Source organism: Microtus oregoni, unplaced genomic scaffold (genome assembly GCF_018167655.1).
Source record: "Microtus oregoni isolate MIOR12 unplaced genomic scaffold, Mior012 000036F_ref0000092, whole genome shotgun sequence".
NCBI classification, from domain to species: domain Eukaryota; kingdom Metazoa; phylum Chordata; class Mammalia; order Rodentia; family Cricetidae; genus Microtus; species Microtus oregoni.
The window spans coordinates 17,939,209-17,961,878 of NW_024543095.1; the positions used below are offsets into that span (position 1 = coordinate 17,939,209).

A 22,670-nucleotide genomic window follows, 5' to 3' on the forward strand; every position below is an offset into this window, starting at 1 on the left:
GAGAACTAAGTGAGAGGAGATGGCAAAAAATGAGACCATTCTATACCTTTTTATTTTGTTTTAATTCATGACACATGAGAAGGTTGATCAATCATAAATCTGTACTAAAAAGAAATGTTTAAGAGAAATCATTAGGGAGGTATAAGGTAATTTCATAAAAGTTATAGTTGCTATTAATTAAAAAAATCCCAAATCAATGATCCAAAATATATTGCTAGTGGGACTCAAGCCGTAAGCTGCAGGAGACGTCTCTGCCATATTGGCTTTCATTCTCCATAGCTGCACAGACTGCTTTTTCCAATATCTTCAGGTTTTTCTTTTAATATCCTTCTTTCCTCTTTTCTTAAATCAATCAATCAGAAATTGTAGAATATTCTATTTTCAGTAATTGTGTTCTGAGTAGTAACCACAACACTTAGGAGACTGAGGAAGGACTGTTTCAAAAAAGCCAAAACACAGAAATCAGTGAAGGCAACATTTTCCTCAAAATGTGGTTTGCTGCATACAATTGTAAATGCTGAGAGTTTGGTATCTACCTTTTCCAGAAGATGGGACTCTTGGCCACTTCACTGAATTGTGTCAGGGATCCTTCTATACCACACAGCAATCTGTGCACAACTCATGCCTGAACATTCTACCGATGTGACTAGACTGTTATGTTTTCTTTCCCATTGTGAATTTTGTTTAGGGCACGGGCTGTGTCTTATTTATAAAGTTTTATAATCTCAGCACCTGCCACAGAACTGATACTCAATAAACTTAATTTTCACATATTACTTATATTTGACGGCTTCCCCTTGCCACAGCTAAATCCATCAGTAGAACTGTTTAGTTCTACCTGGAAAAATATCTTTAAATCTTCTCTTCTATGCCCTCTCCATCATTGCCACCCTAATCCAGGTTTTTGTCTCTTCTGTAGCCTGGACCAAAGCAACTGGTCTGCCTTCCGATCCTTTGCCCCACCGTCCTGAGAACGCATTCCCTATAAACACTTAAAAGTGACCTAGAAAACAAACAATTCTGCTCAAAAGTCTTCAAAGGACTATGATTCCATTTAGAGTAATATTTAAACTCTTCACTCTGACCCTCTGGTCTCATCTGCTTCTTCTTTTAATTAATTAATTAATTTATTTATTTATTTATTAAAGATTTCTGTCTCTTTCCCGCCACTGCCTCCCATTTCCCTCCCCTTCCCCAAAGAAGTCCCCCTCCCTCATCAGCCCAAAGATCAATCAGGGTCCCTGTCCTGAGGCGATGAAAGGAGACAGAGACCCACATTGGAGCACCAGACAGAAATCTCAAGGTCCAAATGAGGAGCAGAAGGAGAGAGAGCACGAGCAAGGAACTTAGGACCGCGAGGGGTTCACCCACACACTGAGTCAATGGGGATGTTCTATTGGGAACTCACCAAGGCCAGCTGGCCTGGGTCTGAAAAAGCCTGGGATAAAACCGGACTCATCTGCTTCTTTGTATAATTCTACAAACACTCTGGCTTCCTCCTTGTGTTCTTGAAGTTTCTGCTCCTGCCTTGGGGCTTGTCAGTGTCTTTGCCTTTCCTTGACATGTTCTTGCACCTGTTCTTTGTGCGCTTTCTTCTGAGCAAGTGCTGTCTCCTTGGGGATGCTTTATCCAAATCACTGCAGTTACATCAACTGAGCTTTCTTTAGTACCTTTTAACTATACAGATTACAAACTCTCATGGTTTGTATGTGTTGCCCCCACACCTATGATGTGTTACAGATTTTCTTGTTCATTTTTGTATGCTCAAGTGCCTAGAACAAGGCTGGCAGATAATGGCTTTGAAAAGTTGAGTAAATAAAGCTTTCTAAAACAAACCACAAATATTCATTTTGTTTATTCTGAGAACGTTTTATGTGACTACTTAATTATAAAACCAACAAATAATTATAAAAAGGGCAGAGACCATCGTGCTTGGCTTTTGAAGAAGTACAGAAAATGGGTGGAGAGAGTTAACTGAGGTAACAAATGGGAAAGTAAAAAAAAGTAAATTCCGTCATACAGCAGTCTACAGAACAGGCAGGCTCACACAGGAAGTGAGGGGGGACATATCCAGATGTTGGGTTGGCACTTGCACTGCTCAAAATCCATCAGGAGGCAGTTTTCTAGCCTCAGCTGTTTTAACGGTCATTTTCCACGTGGAGGGACCAAGATACGGAGATGCTTTCTGACTTGCAGGAGAGCACAACTAGTGAGCACCAAGATGTTCCACCAAGGTTTCTGCTGAAGCTCCCCTGCTCTCCTTCGCCAGCATCCTTCTGGGAAAGAGCGAGCACATGACAGAGGGGACAGTCTCAGGGCAAAGGCTTCACAGAGCGGGGGAAGGTCGGTTAAATGGGACTGTGTCAAACGGACAGTTTTCAAGTCAAGAAGGTGCAATTAGAGTAAAGATGTAATGACAAACAGAAAAAAAAAATGAAAAATGTATAGAGAGAAACAGGAAAGTCCAGAAGGGGAGCTTACCCATAAAGGGCAATACTGAAAAGCAAAAAATAAATAAATAGAAGCAAAAATTCAGGGCTATTTTACAGGCTGTTGGGCAGCCTTTGGAAACTGGATTGAAACAGACAGATCTGGGTTTTTGAAAGAAAATGACAGTGGCAGATTGGTGAATGAATTGGAGCGTGAAGAAAGGAGTCGCACAGTTTCATGTGATTGTGCAAATGAGGTAAGTGAGTGAGGACAGTGGCGATGGGGAAGACCTAGTCAGAACGTTTACGGGCACTAGATTTACCTATTGACGTGTGGGTGGAAGATGGAAGAGAAAGATTCTACACACACATACACACACACGATGTTGAACTAAAATTCCGGCTGCAAATGGGCATGGAAGTCTTTCCACAGAATGATGAAAATGCATGACATCTTGATAATGGTGGTGGCTGCAAAGGGATATATGTATTTCAAAACAGAACTAGTATACTTAAAATGAGTATATTTTATTGAATTTTAAATCCCCATTAAAAGCACTCAAGATAGCAGAAGCATAGTTCCTTATAAAATATAGTGAGTACTAAACAAATTATTAAGAAATTGTTAAACAATTGACTTAGTAAAAATGAACCAGGAGGCTGCTAGGCACACGGCAGTCACAAACAAGTGCAGCATTCTGCATAGCTGTAGTTGCTTCAGAAGCCAAGGCCGGATGTGCTGGTTCATCTGGGGAATTCTACATTGGGGGCATCCAACCCCCAGTTATCCCACATCCATCCTTGGCCCACACTTTCTCAGCCTAGTGTCATCCTGTTGACTTTCCCACTTCGGAGCAGCCGAGACAGTGAAGGTACATGAAGAATAAAACATGAGTCATCTCTGAGTAATACAAAAATCTTTTCTTATTGATTGATTTTAGGCTTATGGCCAATATAGTGTCTTCATTTGGCACTATTCCCTCAACATCACTTCCGAACTGTCCTTTCAGTGCTCAACTTAAAACCCATTTTGTACAGGAAACCATTTTTAAGCTGACAGAAAGAGGGAAATCTGACCCTTCCATTCAGCTACCAGTGTGAACAAGTTACTTTGAATAATCGCCAACTGTTTTTTTTTTTTTTCTGAGACAGGGTTTCTCTGTGGCTTTGGAGCCTGTCCTGGAACTAGCTCTGTAGACCAGGCTGGTCTCGAACTCACAGAGATCCGCCTGCCTCTGCCTCCTGAGTGCTGGGATTAAAGGCGTGCGCCACCATCGCCCACGATTGCCAACTTCTTGTGTTTGTTTTGGGATCTTGGGTCTGTCATTTACTAAGTCTTTGTGACCTTGAAGAAAGTAGGAGTAATGAAACCTACCTTGTAGGGGGCTGAAGACTGAGTCGGCTAATTTAAGTACCAAGCACAGCACTGAGTAGGAGCTCAATAAATACACGGCTATACTTTCTGGGCATTTTTTCTTTGTGTTCTCTGCAAGCACCCTCACAAACTCCGTATGCCCTCAGGTGATACTGTAGATTGATTTTTAGGAAGTGTGCATGTCAAGGATAAAGTCGGGAAAGATTTATGCAGTAAATATGTAGATGAGAAGAAATTGTTCTTAGGAGATGGAAAAAAATGAATTTGATTCAGAGGTGGCAGCAAAGGTCTTTCTTTGCATTTCCTTTTCCCATTCATTTAAAATCGTATCTTGCCAAAAGGAGGGGACAGAAGGTCTCATCTTGATGAATGTAGAGCTGCAAAACTCTGTGCCAATACACCTGGTATTTATTCATGCCAGCTGGGAGAGGAGCTTGGTTCTCAGTGTTTTACTACTGTGGTTTCCTGGGCTGGGCAGCTGGGTGCCTAATAATGATAAAAACCATAATAATACTTCATAATTATGCACTGCCCTCTGCCAGACTTGGATTTAATTACAAAGACTATGACGGAACTGGCAACAGCTTGTTCCCTGTTGGGGTGCAGTACCCAAGGGCTTGGAGATCCGAAGTGAAGTGGTGACTGCAGCCTCCTGCAGGGCCCATCCTGGCAACTCACCCAGCGCTCTTCGGGTCTAGGGCTCATCATGCGAAACAAAGAGTACTTTTAAGTTGCCCACATGCACTTGGCAGTAAAGCAGTATTTATAAAGCAAATGCTGTCACATGAGGGGGTACAACATCATGGAATCCCAGGCCTAGAAGGTACCAAAGCAGGTGGTATCATTCATAATCCCATCTCTTACCTCTAAACATCACTTCTAGCACACTCAACTAAGTGAGTTCACTGGCCTTGCCTTCTAATTTGGGTAGGTCTGCTTTCGTGGTAGCCGGACTCAAGCACTGGCGACTCACCAATTCACTTAACACTCACTTGTGAGCACCTACTTTGAGCACTGTACAGGCACAAAGAAGTATAGCATTATTCCTGCTGGACATGGTGGCTCAGGACTTGGGATGAGACAGGACCATCATAAGTTTCAGGGCTACAGAGTAAGACCCCATTTCAAAACGAACTGAAAAAACAAAAATAAAAACAAACCATCACCTCTAAAAAAAAAATCCCAAACAAACAAAAACCCTCAAGTGTCCCATCTGATTCTATGTGGAAGACTTTCATTTAGACAGCAGTAACAGGAAACAGGACAAGCTCTCAGTAGATAAATGAACCACGGCCAGGTGAAAGGCCAAGGCAGTACGCTCTGAAGAGAAGCAAGAGGGCCACAGGGCAAGTGCAGTCTGCAAGTGCAGTCAAGAGCTGGTTACCAATCGCAGAAGGGTCTGCTAGGCCTCCCTTGTTTTAGCTTTTGAAATGCATGTCATCCCCGGCTTACCTAGTTATTACTTTATACTGTTTGTCTTGCCTCATCCAGCAGCCTTGTCAGTTCTGTTGACCATTAAATCTTGAGCCAATACTAAAAATGCTCAATAAATATTGGCCTAATGATTAAAAGGCACAAAAGAGGAAGTGACAGTGGCGATGGAGAGAATTTAGCAAATAGTCCAAGTAACACCACGAGAAGTATTAGTGTGTCAGGTAGTTTAATGTCACTACAGCAGCCAACTTAAGAAGGGAACGAGTTTATTCTGGCTCAGTTATGGAGTTCCAATACTGATCGGTGGGCTTCTTCTTTACAGGCCTTTCGTGGGGTGAAGGGCATGCACATCGGGGCACGTTCTCCTTTGTCTCTTGTTGCGGTCAAAACCATTATGACCAAAAACAGCTCAGGGAGGGAAGGGTTTATTTAATCTTACAGTTCATTATCAAGGGAAGTTGGGGCAGGAACTCGAGGAGGGATCATAGGAAAACTGCTTACCGGCTTGCTCCTAGGTCCCCACTCAGTTAACTACCTTTCTTATGGAGCCTAGGCACACTGCCTAGGGAATGCACTGCAGACATTGCCTGGGCCTTCTACATGATGATCAATCAAGAAAATGACCATGAGTCAATCTGATCAAGGCAGCAGTTATCTGAGGGGGTTCCCAAATGGAAGACTGATCAGCTGAAGCTAACTGGAAGAGGGCAGGGCTGTACTGCAGAACAAAACTCCTCACATCATGGACAGGAAGGGAAAGAAAGAGATGGGGGGGGGGGTGTCTCACAATGCACTGTGAGGGCACCCAATAACCTAAAGCTTCCCACAATCCATCACCTTTATGCCAGGGACTAAGAGTAACTCATAAGCCTATGGAGAACATCGCAGATCCAAACTATAGCAGATACAGATGCTGGAGTAGTAAGAAAGTGGATAGAGGATGGTTCTCGGGTTCTCGGAGCTCTGGGGAAGAGGACAATAGGAGGGGCAGGCTTTGTGGACTTCAGAAGGCATGAGTTCCAGTGTGGGGATATTACTCCAATAGACAAGTCAAGGGTCTAAAAGTCCCTTACGTAAGCACATCTGGACCCCCTTGACCAACTGTTGATTCTAGCTGAATGGTTAGATCAGCTAGTATACAATACAAAGTGTGGTCTGAGGGTCAGACCCTGGAACTTTCAAAGAGTCAATAGAGAACAGACACTAAAAATAACTGAAAAGGACAATGTGAGGGTGTACAGTGCTAAGGCAGGGTCGGGGTTGAAAGAATCTAAGAAAAGCCTTCAAGAAAAATGTAGTCTGCAGTCTCCACGGCAAGACATTAAAGACTAAGTGGTCACTAATGCCAATACTGAGCAGCTAAAGTAGGAACACGACTAATAGTGACCAGATTGGGCTGCACATTGACTTCCAAGACAGCCTAGGCTGTGAGACTGTTCCAAATAAACAGGACTAAAATGTGACCCTTGAACTTTGATATAAAGATGTTACTGATAAAAGGAGGACCACTATCAGTAGATTCGCAGGAAAAGACTGTATTTCAATCATGAGGTAAACGGGAAGAGTATTGGAAAGCGATCGCAGGTATCTCTAAGAACAAGTGGTCGGTTAGATTATGAATGGTGACCAGGTTTCTAAAAGGCCAGCTGAGGAGTCTCGCGGGCATCACAATCACCCAGATACACTTTTCTCTGTCCTCGCAGCCATTTCGATAGCGGGGGCGATTCACATAGAGTTCAGGCGAAAAGAGGGAGCTACAACACCCCTCCCCCCGGGTATGAGTCATCTTCGTGGCAGCTGAGAGGCTGGACGGAAGAGTTGAATTCAATGAGGTGCCCGGTTTCCCGTGAATATTGGAATTCAGTGACTTGGATGGCTCCATGCTGGAGGGAGCTGGGGAGACTCATTCACATTTTCCTACCCGGCACTCGTCACCTCCATTCAGCAATTTCCTCTCAGTCTCTCTAACGGAGTCCAAACGAACAAAGCTACTTCCCACCCGCACCTCAGGTTGACCTTCCACCCTCGCGCCCACCGCGAGCGCTCGCCCCGGCCACGTGACCCCCGGCAAGACTCCTAGACTCGCCGGCCTCGCCCCCTCCCCTCGAGGCCTAGCCGGCTTTACTCCGCCCACCTCGCCCACGTGACAGCCTCTCTCCCACCTGACTGGCTCCTCCCTTTTCTGCCGAACTGGGCCGCTGTCGCAGCTGCCCTACTCCAAAATGGCAGCCGCGCACAGCACGCACCCGCGCGGCTGGACCTCCTTGACTCGCCGGCCTCCCCTCTCTCGCTCCCAGCCTCCCTCCTCGGGCCTTCACCTACCCGCCTCTGGATTGGCCGACGGGAATCCCGCCCCTCCAGAGCTCCGCCTGCCATTGGTCACGGTAGGCTGCCCTTCAGAGAGGCGTGGCCCCGCCCCCCCCGCCCCGGGAGGTATTTTCCATTCCGGTGGGGGGTTGGGGGGCGGGGGGAGGGGAGAGGGTGACGAGGGGGAGGCGGCCGGGAAGGGGTGGGGGCTGGCGGGGGCATCCGGCCGAGCTGGGGTCTCCGGGCTCCGTCCGGAGGAAGCGAGGCTGCGCTGGCCGGCCGGGCAGGAGCGGAGGACGGGACTCGGCGAGCGCTCGGACTCGCCCTGTCGCTGACTGCGCTGCCCCGGCTCGTCCTGCCTGGCCGCAGGTGCCCTGGATGAGGCCGCCCCGCGTGCCCCGGCCGCCGAGTGTCCCCCGCGGTCGCCCAGCGCCCGCAAGCGGCAGCCTCTCCTTGCCCGGGTCCCCGCGCCCGGCGCAGTCCTCCTCGGGCGGGCGCCTCCGCACCTCGGCGAGGCGGCACGGCCCTTGGGCCGGGATGGAGCGACCGGGAAGAGGAAGACAAGCCGGGGCATTGAGCCCCTGCGCACGGGACCGCGCGTAGTGGGAGCTTGCGCGCAGTAGGCTCTCGGTACGTTTCGGAGGAATTGCTTTTCGTTTGGAGTCAGGGCACCTAAGGGGAAGAAGGGGTCATCTGGGGCTGGTTGGAGGGCATTCGTTATCGGGGTCTCGGGGACTGGGTGGGTGGGGGAGGTCGTCGGGTACCCAATGCAAGGGAAGAGGGAACCAGCTAGTTCACCTGGAGCTCCAGAGCTCCAACCTGAGGGTCCTCAAGGTCGACGGTAAAAGGTCTACCGGGAGATGAAAGAAGGAGCCGGGGAGCGTGGATGCGGGAAAAGACTGGAGCATCTCCTGGGGGTTAACCTGGGGTGGTTAGTACAGGATGCGGAGGTGGTCGCAAGGAAGACCCCGCTTCAAGTTCTTGGACTCTTAATAAACGATGCTTTGGTGCTGGGTTTGAGCATCCGAGTAGCTGAAGCGGACTGACTTTGTGAGGAGGGAGTTGCATTGACAGAAGGATGCTAAGAAACAGCGTAAGTACCTCTTGGTTTGGTTCTCAATTTGAAGGCTTGGGGAAATCAGTCACGAGGTTTTGACATTTTGGCGTTCCAAGCAAAAGGTGGCTTGCTGTTGGACTTTGTCGGTGATCCTGGATTTTCAATTGTTTGTATGTACTTGATGGGTTTGGGTACTTAGCAGTTTTCCTGGACATTCTTAAAACTACACATTTAAATGTTTGTAGCAGCTTCTCCATCCACACTGGAGGCTTGCTTCTTTCAAAGTTAACATTAGGCTGGACTGTACTATTGTGATTTTTCTGACGTTTATCCTAGAAGACTAATAAATCATGCTTGCTTTTCCCTGCTTCTTTACAAGGCCGTGTAAAATTGAGCTACATGTTCTATAGAAGTTTTAAAATGGTTTTTCTTTCAGTATTGAAATAGGAAAGATGCTAGTATTAGAAAGAGTGCTCTAACAGCTGGGAATCTCTGTCGGATGCGTACTTTAATCTTAATATATTGTCTCGTATTCATGGTCCGATTTTGAGACTGCCTTAGAAACGGAAGCGAGACACAAACATGAGGCAATGGCTGATGTCCAGAGTTCACCTTTGGAGCTGTCCTGCAGGCATATTACCATTTTCATTTCCATTGAAAGGAGTAAGCATGATTAGTCTTTAGCCTTTTTTTACGTCACATCTATATATTACTTATTTCATACATTTGTTTAATTGTCTGTGGTTTACAATATGAAAACTCATTTGATTAGAGAGTACTTAAGATTTAGGGAAAGAAATTCTGGAGCAGATCTTGCCAGCTAATTCAGACATTTCTGCAAAAAGGTGCTAATGTTTTTAATTGACCTTCTAAGTACTTGAATAAGTAATGAATAATTATATATTTTTCTCCTATTGTCCTTGAATTTTACTATTTGTCCTTAGGGAGAATGTACTGGCATAAAAAACAGCAGCTTAAAATATTGAAACCTAACACCTTTTGACATTATAATGGCTTCTACATCATTCACCTCGCGAACCATCTGTGGCAAACCCTTAGTGGGGAAGGGAGGCTTTCTTTCCCTTTTCACCTTGTTTGGAGTGGGCCGTTTCCTAGGAGTGTGGACCTCAAGCAAGTTTACTGGCTGTGAAGTAATGGTAATAACTTACACAAAATGAGAATGAGAGGCTTGGGGAAGAGATGCCGGTGAGTCATTTCTTTCAGAGCTGGAAGAGGAGAAGGTGGAGATGATTATTTTGTAGATTAGGAAACCAAGGCCTAGAGTATTTGAAGGGACTAAATTGCTAGTTGCTATCGGAGCCAGGATTGGTGGGCCTGACTCTGGAGTGTTCAGTTATTTTCCTACTTTATCACATCTGTATTGTTTATTTCTAAAGCCTTCTAGTGCCAACTATAAATAATTTTTGGCTTATTTGTGATATTGTTCCTTTGTAACGATAGAGAACTTTGAAGGCTTTATACGTGATGCAAAACTGCACAAGCTTTTATTAAAAGTTAAAAATGTTGTGCTGCATTACCAGTGAAGATGCTAATTGTTTCCTTTCGAGACAAAACTCATCTAGACTAAAATATTAAATGAGCATCTTAGATTAAACTAATGTTCTATTTTTGTGCTAAAATTAGTTGAGACTTTTAGAATTCAAAAGGGTTTTTGTATTTTTAAGTGAATTGTGTGAAAATTATTTTCTAAGTGTGGTGTATTTCTTATGTTAAAGTGGATTTTAGTTTCTTTAAAAGGAAGTAGAATTACATAATTGTGAAAACATATTTTATGCTATAGTTGTAACAGAGACAGGAGTTGTATTTCAGCCACTTAAGTGAAGCTGCCCTGATTGGGTGTGGTACACTAGTAATCAATAATCATAGCATTTGGAAGGTAGGGGCAGGGAGCAGGGTAAGTGCTGGTTAAGGGCCAGCCAGGGCTGCATGGTAAAATCCCATTTCAAAGAAAGGAAAAAGGAAGTACCTATCTTAGAGCATATTGGTGAGGATTCTATGTGCATAAGGGCACAATAAATATTAGGCATTATTTTCTGTGTTTTGTTAGGTTTAATTAGGATGTGTGCTCTTTCTTTTTACCTTGCTATTATTACATTCTTCCAGACTTTTTTTTTTAAAAAAAAATCCTAGATAAATATACAAACAGTTATTTGCCTTAATGGGCATTTGGAGGAAATGGCATGCTTATGTTTTTTTGTTCAGTCTCGGCTTATCATGGACATTAACTGGATCTACATATCAAGTTAGAGTTGATGTGTACATTTCTCTGAATGGTGGGGGGACATTTAAATAGTGCTCCCCCAAAGTGTGCTCTTTTGGCATGTTTCCAGGTGGTTCTTCTGAGTGGCCGTTCAAGCAAAGAGTAGCTCTGTAAAACTGTCCTAATGTGTGGGAGAAATTTATCTATCTGGAAAGAAAATCTTTTAGGGGGCTCTTTTATCTGCCCTAGCTGGATTTAGGAGAGAATGGGTGATCCATCCACCTTCTCCCATACTACCACAGTATCATATACTCTGAGGATGCCACATGTCTTTTGAGGCTCTTACTGAGATACTTTTGCCTGTATGAGACAGTCTCTCTTCTGAAATGCATCTCCTCTATTCACCTTCCCATAACCTATTACCCTCACTCCTAGTTTCTCAAGCCCCTGTTTCTTTCTGTCATTCAAAATTGTAAGCCTGCCCCACCTCCAATCCCCAGTGCTGACTGAGAATCTATCCTGATCCTCAAGCACACCAGGTCAGCACTCCACCAGTTACTTACTCGGTTCTGGCCTTTTTTTTTTACTTCATCTTTTGTGTGGCACCCATGCATGCAAATTATAAATTTGTGTGTCATTCCTCTTTCTCTTGCTCATCTGTTTATTGCTTTTTTTTTTTTTAATAGACCCTAGTACCAAACATTGGGTCTGGGAAGAAAATTCTCTTTCTCCGAGAAACCCTCATTCCAGTTTCATTATTCTAGAATGGAAAGGTATTTTGCTGCTTTGCAGGTATTCTGAAGAAATTCTGAGTTCTAGAGCTTTCTAAGTGAGTTTAGATAAGGACATCAAGTTTATAAGGTCCATTGTTGATTGCAACTATTTTGTGCTAATGGAATCATGATAAAAATCATCGAATTCTATTTTCTATAAGTTAATTTCTCATCAACATTTTACTTATTTACTGCACTGTGTGTATGAGCAAGTGCATGCCTGGGCTGACGCGTGCTTAGAGGACAGCTCGCAGGAGTCCTTCTACTGTGTGAGTCCTGGGAGTAGAGCTCAAGTCTGCAGTCGATCATTCTTGAGCCACCTCACCGGCCTTATCAATTGAATTGGTTTTGTAGCTTTGCTCATTAAACTGCTAGGTTTTAGTGATAAATTTGTGTAATTCCAACTTCAAGATGTAGAGTTCTTTTAATTTGCTGTATCTCAGGCCCAGCTAGTATTATGACCTTGTGGTTTAACATGTTCTGTTCAGATGGTAACAATTATTATCTATTGTTAGCAGGCTCAGAATCACTAAAGTTACCCGAGAGTCACCTAGAACCATCAAAAATTGTTAGGGTTATAGTTGTCTTCCACTTTTATAGAATTTTAATGTTTGAAAATTGACCAGCTCCCAATCTTTTGATTATTATAAACAAAATGATGTTATCATGGTTTATAGAACACTTGTTGGATTCATGACATATTTTTGGAATCTGTAGAAGCAAAACAGGTTTTCTTTGGGTTTCTTATATCTTCACATATTCTAATTATGTAAATACATTATTTAGTTAAATATAATTTTAGAAGTTATCAAAAATACTATCATTAAGGTATAATAGACATTAGATCAGTTTTTTTATTTTGGATTGAAGAGAGTATGTGTGCTAGTAAATATTAACAATGGTCTGTCATTAGAGTCCATGGGCTGAGTGGAACAGAATGCTGTCTTATCCGCAGTATGGATGTTTGAGAATACGAGGGACAGTATAAAACATAATAAACTCTTCATCTGCATTGGCCAGCTGGCTTAGTTTTCAGGAGGAAAGGGGCCTTTGAATTTGGATAGAGCAGAGGTGATCTTGGAAGGGTAATGAGTCTAGATTGTTTGCACATGGTGATACTGGGTAAATTTTACTTGGGTAGTTTAAATGAAGGTTAGTTGCCTGCCTTGATCTGTAGGTGAACAATTCAGATAAATGATTTCAGAGACCATAACTACACTATTCCATTTCCACATGTTCATATATGCGTTTTAACACTGTGGAGAACCAAAATATGCCACCCTAAAATACACTTCTTTGGCATATTTAGAAAAACTGTCGACACTGGGATAGTTTTAAAGAGCTGTCTTTTTGTAGACGAAATTTCATCTATAAAAGCAATCTACACTAGTAAACAGTGATGCAAAGGAGTCTTCTGTGAGCCTCTCTTGTGTCCTTAAATTAAGGGGGGGATCTAGGAAAGATCCTACCAATGGAAGAGAGATTAGAGGACTACACCTCTCTCAGACAGATTGCCACAGGCTGTCACCCATTCAGCACCTTCCTTGGAGTCTTTATCTGCCTTGCAACACAACCTGTTATTAACTGCATTGCTCTGCTGCAGCCTCCCTGGACTTGTTGCCACCACCTCCCCAAGCCTCTTTGTTACTGTACTTTAGGGTACTATGTAAACATCAGTCACTTGGCCCTTCTCTGCTGTATTGTCTTGTAAGTGTAGTTTACCCTTCTAAGTCCCAGGTTCTTCGTCTTCCTTAGATTCAACCTTGCACTGGAAATATTATGGGAGAAAGCATATTTGTAATGAATATGTATGGACTCTTTTCCTGTCATTTCCTCCAACAATACACTATAACAGCGATTCACATTGCTTTTACTTTTATTGGTATTATAGAGCAGCCGAGCCTGCAGCCAGTTTGTAGAGTGCTTGCTTAGCATGCACACAAAGTGGTGTGAGAGGTACGTCTTTAAACCTGGCCGAAGAAAGAAGATAACAAGTTCAAGGTCATCCTCAGTTATGTGAAAGTCAAAGCCAGCCTAAGCTATGTGAAACCCTACCTTTAAAAAAGAAAAAAAAAAAAGGAAATGGAAAGATGTATATAGATTATATGCAAATATTGCGCCATTTTGAATAAGTGTACTTGAGCATCTGTGCATTCTATATAGGGGGATCCTGGGAGCTGATCCCCTAGGAAACTGATCTAAAGGATATCTAAACATTAACTAGAGCATCTCATGTTTGCACACGGCTATAGTGACTCTTGTGCTTCACTTTCATCAGCACAAGGACGTTTCATTTTACATGTTTAAGTGATTGAAAAGACTGTAGTGAAAGTTGCCAGATGTGTAGCTGGTGCCAGGTAGTTAGGCCAAGCCAGCAAGGAGGAGTTTGAGGAGCATCCTGTGGTGAGTTTTCATGAAGCATAGAGATAATACATATGGAGGAAGATACTCCAGATTCTATTTATAGGACCTGACTTGTGACCCGGGAAGGGGATCCAAAAGTTATATAGATGGCTTCCTTGAAGGCGTTTATCATGGTTGCTGTTGGACCAGGAAGTCCAATATATTGAGAGTTGTTGGACATGGTTCTGAAAACAAAAACAATATTGTACATAATAGTAATTATCAAAAGGTCACCATTTTTTAGCTGTTATTTTACAGCTGTTCTTTCACTTCAGTTGCTAACAATTCTGAAAGGTAAGTGGCATTATCCAATTTATACAGATGAATTAACTCAAGGACATTTAGTGACTTTCCAAAGACAGCTATTATGTGGTGGATTTGGAACCAGGGCTCTAGTCTTTTGATCATTAATCCTGCATATATCTCAGGATATTAAAAACATCTCTTAATAGTTTAATTTAGGGCTTATGAAGTACTTTTAACTCCTTGCATAAGGAGTATATGTAAGTACCTTGAGAATTTGTAAGTCGTATTTAAATTATATATATTCTCTCTCTCTCTCTCTCTCTCTCTCTCTCTCTCTCGTCTGTCTGTGTGTAACTCTAGCTTCAAGCTGTCCCTGAATCTCTGTAGCCTAGTGTGACCTTGAATTCAAGATCTTCCTGCCTCAGACCCCTGACTTTTGGGCCTTTAGGAGCATGGAAAGACAGGCCTATAATCCTAACATTCAGAAGCTGAGGCAAGAGCACAGGTTTGACTCCAGCCTAAGAGCGACATAGCCATAACAAAATTTTGAACAGACAGAAAAGTGGGCTGGAGAGATGGCCCAGTGGTTAGGCTTAGTGGCTGCTCTTCCAGAGGATCCAGGATCGATTTCTAGTAGAGGTCATAAACCATTTATAACCCCAATCCTAGGGAATCTGATGCTCTCTTCTGGCATTCTTCAGTACCATGGACATATATAGCACACAAACAGACAAACATGCAGGCAAAACACACAAATAAAAATATACACATAAAATAAAAAAATTAAAAAATGCCTTTAAAAAAGGAAAAATGATTTTCAAGAAAAAATAGGGATGTTTTGCTATGAAGGTTTGCCCTTTAAAATTAGAAGGTTGGTTTTGGTCACCCCTAAAATATTAATTTGGCTGACTTTAATTTTGAAGTGTTGTTTAGTAGGAAATGCACTGGGGTCGCATTGGGGCAGGCCGAAGTTATCCTAGACTAAAGAAGACTTGGGCAGGGCAGGTGGTGATGGACGCAAGGGGATTACAGCATTGTTAGATGAATCACCAAGCTCAGAATGGTCTCAGAGCTAAGATAAAACACAAGAAAGTACCAAAACAGCTGTCACTATACATGGTTTTTAATATAATTTGTTCATTTTAATTTTATGTGCATTGGTGTTTTGCCTGCATGTATGTCTGTGTGAGGGTGCCAGATCTTTAAGTTATAGACAATTATCACCTGCCATGTGGTTGCTGTGAATTGAGCCTGAATCCTTCAGAAGAGCAGTCAGTCCTTTTAACCTAACCTGAGCCATCTCTCCAGTCCTCTACATGGTTATTTATATATACACATCTATACTGTTACATGTCGAAGTGATTTTATAGTAACCAAGTTAGTGTATATGAAAATATTTTGTAAATTTTAAGTGTTGTGCACATAAGAATGTTGCATAAAGAACTAGTGATGCTCTTGTGAAGGGAAGACAGGCAGGAGAAACAAGTAGAAAACACACTAGGGAAGGGGGGCAAAAGTTCAGGCGGTGGTGGCACACACCTTTAATTCCAGCACTTGGGAGGCAGAGGCAGGTGGATCTCTGAGTTTAAGGCCAGCCTGGTCTACAGAGCAAGTTCTAGGATAATCAGGGCTACATAGAGAAATCCTGTCTTGAAAAACAAAGCAAAACAAAAAAGCCAGGGCTGGAGAGATGACTGAATGGTTAAGAACACTGACTGCTCTTCCAGAGGTCCTGAGTTCAATTCCCAGCAACCGCATGGTGGCTCACAGCCGTCTGTAATGAGGTCTGGTGCCCTCTTCTGGCCTGCAGGCATACATGTGGACAGAACACTGTAAACAAAATAAGTAAATAAATCTTTTAAAAAATTATAAAAAAGCCCCCTAGTCCAGGAGACAAATATGAACAAGTTTGAATTAAGTGTGCATTGAAAGTCATAAATCTGCAAGTTAACAATGAAACAGAGTTTGTCGTTACTGTAAGAAAGAAAGCATATAGTTGAAGCATATCTTTTCCACTTTTCTTTTTAGTTTATGCAGATGTTAATATGGCTGTGAAAATAGCTAATTGAAAGTTAGCTGTATTGTCTGTTTCTTCACTCATTTCTGCGCAGGGTTAGCTAGTGGCTTTAAATACTATAAGGGAGCTCATAAGAATAAAATAAGCTGGGCTGGGTAACTGTTTACTCTGTATTATTAAAAATGAAAGGGCATAGTATGCTTAAAGGAGGGTAAAGTTTGAGTTTTCTGAGAGTATAAAAAAATGAAGAAGTTAAGAGTAGATCCAAGGTAGAGTCTTCCGTGTCGTACTGGAGTGGCTTGAATTTTTATTTGGCTGTATACGTAGAGAAGTAGGACTGTCCAACATTTTAGAAAAGTGGTCATAGAGATAATAAAAAGAATAGTTTGGAGGGAAGAAGATTGGAGACCTTACTCAGTACTTATTTTCTATGGCAAGACGAGTGAGTAAATGAGACATGCCTGTCTGGCTCCTCACCAGGAGATCGTGATCACGGATGCCATTTAAATAAGGAGTCTATACGAAGGAGTCTGAATCAAGGAGTTTGTGGTAGAATGGAAATGCAAGAAATTCAGTCCTTGGGTTGGTTCTGAAGGTGGTAGAAGTAGCTGAGCTTGAGTATACACAGTTAAGTAAGGACACAGTCAAGATGTCATTGACATCAGGTCTAGATCAAAGCCTGATCATGGTATATATACAATTGGGAGGCATTAGTTTATTGTTGAAAATCATGAACTATGGCAAATAACCATAGTTTCTAAGTGATAATGCATTCAGAATAAAAAGTCATGGAAACAAAAATATAAACATTTAAAAATATTTACCTGTTACCGTCACTCAAAAGTCTTATTCTCTATAGTCCTGGCTGTCCTGGAACTCATTACGCAAACCAGCCTGACCTCAAAATCACAGAGATCCTCCCACTTCTGCTTCCCAAGTGCTGGGAATTAAAATGCCACTGGCCATAAATCTGCTCTTGTTCAGGGTCTTTGTTGCCTTGGGCTGTTGGTCCTCCCAGCAGACATGGAGGAAGCATGAAGGCTTTTTCAACTCTAGAACTGAGCCAGTGCGTTTTCCTCTTCCTCTGGAGCTTACCCTGCAGCCCGTTAATGCTTGAGGCCCTGAGAGGAGGACCTTGGAGAGTGCTGGGAGTTTGCAGCAGCCCCCCCCCCCCCCACAATGGAGGGTTCTCCAGGAAGATGGAGACGCAGGGCTTCAGCGAAATGAGTACATCTGTCAGAAGCAAGGGCTTCAGGCGCTGAGAGGAAGTGCACAGTCTGGTGGTGATTGAGTTGAATGGAGAAGAAGAACTTAGGTTTGGCCTTAAAGGAAGTAGACAGGACTGTGCAGTGAAAGGAAGGACATTGATTGGGGGGGGCGGGGGACACAGTGCCAAGATAAAGTCAGGAATTAGAGGAGACTGACGATGAAGGCCGGCTCTCTGTCATTGTAACACAGGACCTAAATTATTTTGTTATAAAGAGGTTTCTTTGGCTCATGGTTTTGGAAAGTCTAGTCTGTGATTGATGACCCCATTGTGTCGAGCTTGTAGAGATACCACACATCATGTGGAAGTAAGTGGCAGAGTAAAACTGCCCATCTTTTGACCAGAAAGCAAAAGAGATCAGATCTCACAATTCCCCTTGAGGGCAAGCCCTTGGTGACCTCTAAGGACCTTCCCCAGACCTGCCTCTGAAGCTTCTGCTACCTGGAGGTTAGGTCCTTAACACCTAGGCCTTTAGGAAACTTTTTTTTTTTTTACACCTAACCACAGCCTTTCACTCCCTGCCCCCTTCCTTCACCCCCTCCCTCCAATCCACTCTTCCTTCATAATCGCCCAGAAGTTCCCAGAAAGGAGCAAGCCTCCCGTGGGCTTCAGCAAAACATGGCATATCAAGCTTCCGTAAAGCCAAACGCACCCCTCTCCCCCGCCGCTAATATTCAGATTGGACAAGACAATCCAGCATGAGGATTAGGTTCCCAAGAGCCCGTCAAAGCACCGGGGATAGACAGCCTCTGCTCCTGTTATCAGAAGGACTCTCAAGTTCCTTGAGCAAGGCTAGTAGTTTCTGTGGGTTTTCCTGCCATGTTCCTGACTGGGGAACATTCTTTTTGGTTTCTCAAGACAGCATTTCTCCGTGTAACAGCTCTAGCTGTCCTGGAACTAGCTCTGTACACCAGGCTACTCTCAAACTCACCTGCCTCTGCCTCAGCCTCTGCGGGGATAAAACCACCTGGCCCTGGGGGGCATTCTTAATCCATACGAAAGCAGTTTGAATTGGGGTTAGTGAGAAATTAGAATAGGTCAATGACTGAAAACTAAAATTTGGAGTTGGGGCTCCCAGGAGCAATTTAGTAGAAAACTAAACGTGAACAGAGAAGATAATGTAGCAAAAAGCAGTTTAGCACTAAAATAGCAGTTAGATTTATTCTGTTTGTGATGCCTGTCTGTAGTCTAGACAGCACCGATTGTCTGTGTACAATCTAAATCCCATGTGTTCTCTTCATCCTGTTATTATGCATCACTGTAACATTGGTTCTTAAAAGCTCCTGCACTTGAGAGTATTATGGGTTTTGAAATTCTGGTTTGGTAAGTTAGAGGAGGGCCAGTGATCTTGATACACACGATCTTCAGTCCAGAGATTGGAAAGAACCGTTCTAAAGGGTGGGCAGGCACGAAGAAGACAGAATCACAGATTTTGGTCATTGTTTTCCTGTTAAAAAATAAAAAAAAAGCATGAGAAGAACCAGAAGAACAAATACATGCAGTAAAATGCAAACACGCCTGGTATGCTTTTTTGTTTTTTAACCTGTCTCATATATCAGGCGGTCTTTGATCCCTTATCTCCACCTTCCACCCTGGCATTACAGGCCTGAGCCACCATAGTCCACCTTCAGCTCTGTACTTTTGACTATTTATAGATCATGTAATTCACAGTTCCCATCAGTCCAAAGGATCCCTGTGCTCCTTCAGATTTTTTCTCTTTTTTCCCCTCCCTTCAGTCAATGTTTTAATCCGCCCCCCCACACACACTATAAAATGATTCTGAAGGCTGTGTAGAGTAGCTCGGCATAATCTTGCTAAACAATGGTGAGGACCTGAATTTGGGTCGCTAACCTCTTAGCCAAGTGTGACTGTACGTGACTGTAACCCCACAGGTGGGTCCCAGGTGCTTGATGACCAGCCAGTCGTGATAAAAGAGCAAGCTTCAGGTCTGGAAAGCAATAGAGGATGGTACCTGATCAGTATGTGCCTTTACACGTGCACAGGTGCTCACACCAAGTATACACAGAAAAAAGATTAAGTTTGTCTGCTGTAGAATTTGTGTTAAAGAGGTATAGTAGAGTGCACTCTTGGGTGATTTTGAGGTTCTCCTGTGTTACACGTGATGATAGCGTGCACTCCTGTGTGATGTTTTGAGGTTCTCCTGTGTTACTCGTGATGATAGAGTGCACTCGTGTGATGTTTTGAGGTTCTCCTGTGTTACTCGTGATGGTAGCGTGCATTCTTGTGTGATGTTTTGAGGTTCTCCTGTGTTACTCGTGATGGTAGCGTGCACTCTTGTGTGATGTTTTGAGGTTCTCCTGTGTTACACGTGATGATAGAGTGTACTCGTGTGATGTTTTGAGGTTCTGTGTTACACGTGATGATAGCATGCACTCTTGTGTGATGTTTTGAGGTTCTCCTGTGTTACTCGTGATGGTAGCGTGCACTCTTGTGTGATGTTTTGAGGTTCTCCTGTGTTACACGTGATGGTAGCATGCACTCTTATGTGATGTTTTGAGGTTCTCCTGTGTTACTCGTGATGGTAGCGTGCACTCTTGTGTGATGTTTTGAGGTTCTCCTGTGTTACACATGATGGTAGTTCTTTGTTTTTCTTCCAGCTGCAAGCTGGAATGATACTGTGTGATTTGTTGTGGAAGGGCTGTTCCCAGCTGTTGACGGTGGTGAATAACAATCTGCAGTGAGCATTGGAGACTGTATCTTCTCACAGGCAGAGTTCCTGTTTCTCCTCAGGGAATCCTAGAAGTGGAACTGCTGAGATAGACAGCTTCTGAGGTGGCTTTACCATTTTACAGTCTGTGGTGGTTAACCTATCAGCCTGATTGGATCAAGAAAGCCCCCAGAGATGAGGAGGTTCATCTACCAGGAGAACTGTTTACGGTTGATCACCCTGAATGTGGGCATCACTATCCTCTAGCTTCTGGATGTTAAAAGAGGAGAATGGGGGTCTCTGTCAGGTGCCTTCTGATGACATTAACTGTATATACTGCTTTGCCATGTCCTCCTGGCCATGGTGGGATGAAACCATAATCTAAAATCCCAGCACTCGGGAGGCAGAGGCAGGTGGATCTCTGTGGGTTCGAGGCCAGCCTGGTCTACAGAGCTAGTTCCAGGACAGGAACCAAAAAGCTACGGAGAAACCCTGTCTCGAAAAATCCAAAAAAATAAATAAATAAATAAAATAAAATAATTGTATGTTATGGAATATTATTTTAAGATGTGTTACATTTGTTTATGCTATGGAACATTTGTTTAATAATGCGAAGATGTGTTGCATTCTTTTATGTTGTATTTGGTTTACTCTGTGACACTATGTTACTTTGTCTGTATAAAACACCTGATTGTTTCAATAAAGAACTGACTGGCCAAAAGCAAGACAGGAGACAGGATCAAGGAGAGAGAAGAGAATAAATAGGAGAAATCTGGGGAGGGAGGGAAAGAGAGAGATTGAGTTGAAGGAGCAGCTAGAAGGGTCCATTCAGCAATGGAGCAGAGTGAGAGTAAGATACAGAAGTAAGACAAGGAAAACGCCCCAGAGGCCAAGGATAATTTAAGTTAAGTAAAGCTGACTAGAAAGAAGCCAAGCTAAGGCTGGGCATTCATAAGAAAGAGTAAGACACCATGTGTGATTTATTTGGGAGCTGTGTGGCACCACCCCCCCCCCCCAAAAGCCAAAAGAATAAAACAACCAACAACAAATGGATCTCCCTAAGGCAGTGGTTCTCATCCTTCATAATACTTCGAACCTTTAATACAGTTCCTCGTGTTGTAGTGACCCCCAACCCAAAAATTATTTTTTGCTACTTCATAACTAATTTTTTTAACCATTATGAATCATAATGTAAATATCTGTGTTTTCAGATAGTCTTATGAGGTGATGATCCACAGGTTAAGAACTACTGCCTTAAGGTGTTTTCCCTGGGTTAGTTGTTACAGGGACACAAAACTGACTGACATACCCTCTCATTAGCAGGCAGTCTGAGAACTGTTTACATCGTTTGTCCCCACTGTGGTCTAGTGGGGGTAGCTCTTGTGGTTTGAACTTTACCTTTGTGGCAATTATTGATAATTGAGTACTCTGTCATGCACGTATTTTCCTTTGTTCAAAACAGCTGGTTGTCTGTTACTAAATTTTAGCTTTTTCTGTGGCTCAGTCTGTGGCTTGCCTGTTCATGATGGTGTCTTTCATTTTATTAGTATTTTCTTTTATGTTAGAGTTCTGGGTCCTCTGTAGCAACGGTATATATATACACATATATATATATTACACATAATATATATTATATATATTTATTTAATTCTTGTGTATATTTTCTGTGGAAGTATTTTTAAGAAATCTGTAATATTTTTACTTTCTAATCCCTGTTTCTGCAGTCTTTTCAGAGTCTCCTCTTGTGATCTGCCCTGCATACTTTCTCCCGGGACCACAAACCTCTGCTTGAGCTTTGGCATCTCACTCAGGTCAGGCACCCTGGCCTTCTGGTTCCCTCTTGTATTGAGATTCCAGGCAATCAGCTGCTGCAGTCCTAGGCCCACAGGCCATAAGCTGTGGCTGCTTAGCCCCACCTGAGTCCTTGTCCTCCTTTCAGGGATTGTGTTTCGTGTCATCTGTTTTTGTCTCCAAAGTGTCCTTTTGTTCCGTCACCACCGGGAAGACTCTTCCAGAACTCATAATTCCAGATCTCTTGCCTTCACTTTTAACATGGGAAGAATGTCCCTGAGTGTTGCTAACCCAAGAAAAGACCAAACTTGCAAGTATAGATTCTGCTGAATGGGAGACTTTTTTTTTTTTTTTGACATTGTAAAGTCAGAAAAGCCTAAATTGCACCATCATAATTCGGGGCCCTATATAGGGCCTAAACTTATATTTGTCATGAAGGAGGTCTGGCCAGTCCCATTTACTCCAGTTGCTGGGAATGGAAGTGTAGTTCTCTTAATTTTTTTCTTTTGTTAATTAGCAAAGCCCAGGCTGACCTTGGACTTGCATTCACCTGCTCTGAGACTCCCTCATTTTCCTTTCGGTTTCTCTGTTTTGTTTTCTGGTGCTGGAGATTTTGCCTAGGGCCCTGCACTCTGGCACGCCCTTCTTTCTCACTGAGCTATAGTTCACCTTCATCCTCTAA

At 43.1% G+C, this 22,670-nt stretch overlaps 1 protein-coding gene across 1 annotated transcript in view; it reads left to right on the forward strand.

Annotated features, from left to right (window-relative positions):
- Positions 1 to 8,050: 8,050 nt before the first annotated feature.
- The window catches only part of Socs5 (suppressor of cytokine signaling 5), a 40,112-nt gene continuing 25,492 nt past the window's right edge, over positions 8,051 to 22,670 (forward strand). The window contains exon 1 of the mRNA XM_041631066.1: positions 8,051 to 8,175. The gene's annotated coding sequence lies outside the window, so the exon portion shown is untranslated. The remainder of the gene's footprint in view (positions 8,176 to 22,670) is intronic.